Source organism: Numida meleagris, chromosome 22 (assembly GCF_002078875.1).
Source record: "Numida meleagris isolate 19003 breed g44 Domestic line chromosome 22, NumMel1.0, whole genome shotgun sequence".
Lineage (NCBI taxonomy): Eukaryota > Metazoa > Chordata > Aves > Galliformes > Numididae > Numida > Numida meleagris.
In genome coordinates this window covers 2041021-2042391 of record NC_034430.1, presented here as the reverse complement: position 1 = coordinate 2042391, position 1371 = coordinate 2041021, and the positions used below count along the sequence as shown (strand labels likewise).

Genomic DNA, 1371 nt, shown 5'->3' with positions numbered 1-1371 from the left:
CAGCATCGGCACCCGGGGCGCAGAGCGGGGGGCGAGGGGTGGGGACGTGGGACGGGGCCGTGGGCCGCGGCCGTGCCCCGCTCTCCCCGTGGAGCCGTGCGCAGCGTGTGCGGCGAGGACCGGCTCCCAGCGGCTGTTCTGGAAAACCTCCTGTTTGCTTCCTTCCTGCCTGACTCCCCTCCAACAGCTCTCAGCTCCGGGCACATTAGCAGATTCATCAGAGACTCGACCGGTCTTTCTAGCACATATTTTCCTGCTCCACATTGCCCTCGGTGTAACTCTACACCCGGCAGCAACAGGGGCGCGTTTCTGCGGGGCTGCGCCCGGTGCCAGCGCCGCTGCGCCCGCGGGAGCGCGGGGAGACGGGAGGGGGCTGAGGACGGCCTGACAGGTTTGAATTCTCCTTCCCTGCCTTGTTGATAAGTTGTCACGCTAATCCAGACACCGGGAACAGCCTGGATCACGGCGAGCGGGTGTGAGCGTGTGTGTGTGTGTGTGTGTGTGTGTGCTGGGGGAGGGAGGGAACAGGCAGAGCTTCACGCAGGGCTGTGGGGTGGCACACGGCACCGCGCCGGGGGGGGCTGCGCCTGCACCCCCTGTGCCAGCGGGCACGGGGTCCCCGGCTGCCGGCGTCGCGGGAGCCGCAGGCACGGCGCAGAGCCGTGCAAATCCACGTGCGCACACACGCGTGTGCGTGTGCACAGGGAGGCGTCCCGCCCTGCACGGACGGAGCCGCGCACCAGTGCCCGGTGCCCAGGGCGGGGGTCCCCGTGCGCTGCGGGGGGCACAGTGGGGCCGGCGGGCTGACGGGCGGGGGTCTCTGTGCTTGCTCGGCAGATGGGAGCTCGGTCGCCTGCCAGCCCGGCGCACTGGAGAACGGTGCCAGCCCGCCTGCAGAGTGGTTCCCGCGCGCCCAGGGCCCCCGCCAGCCCAGCAGCGACGGCGACGGCCCCGAGCGCGGCTTCCGAGTGAACCTGCACTGCAAGCACCCGCGGCCCAGGTACCCCGGGGGGGCCCTCGCCCCGGGGTGGGGAGCAGAGGGTGCGCCGGGGTGGGGGGCAGCGAACCGCGCCGCTTTGCTTTGCTGCGGTGGGAGGGGGACGGCGAAGCATCGCTCGGCGGATCCCTTGGCTTGGGGGGCGCGGAGAGGGGTGCGGGGCGGGGGGAGGGGGCTGGCGGGTGCCGGGTGCCCCTTCCCGCTCGCGGGTGCCAGAGCCACGCGTCCCCGTGTGGAGCTCAGCGATGTCCCCGCGGTGCCACCCGCTCGCAGCAAAGGGAAACTGAGGCGGGGGGCGGCAGGGGCCGCCGCGGCTGCTGTCTCCTCGTGTGCTGCCCCACTGCAGCTGTCTTGGGGTGGCAGCTGTGCGTGGG

General features: G+C 72.3%; 1 protein-coding gene across 4 annotated transcripts in view; it reads left to right on the top strand.

Annotated features, from left to right (window-relative positions):
• The window catches only part of AHDC1 (AT-hook DNA binding motif containing 1), a 23146-nt gene that overhangs the window by 15384 nt on the left and 6391 nt on the right, over nt 1–1371 (top strand). The window contains exons 1-2 of one of the 4 annotated variants that reach the window (XM_021375455.1): nt 28–391; nt 838–1000. The exons of 1 other annotated variant lie outside the window; for it this stretch is intronic. The gene's annotated coding sequence lies outside the window, so the exon portion shown is untranslated. Of the gene's footprint in view, nt 1–27; nt 1001–1371 lie in introns of those variants that run through there. 2 more of the 4 variants (XM_021375456.1, XM_021375457.1) reach the window with 2 other exon arrangements.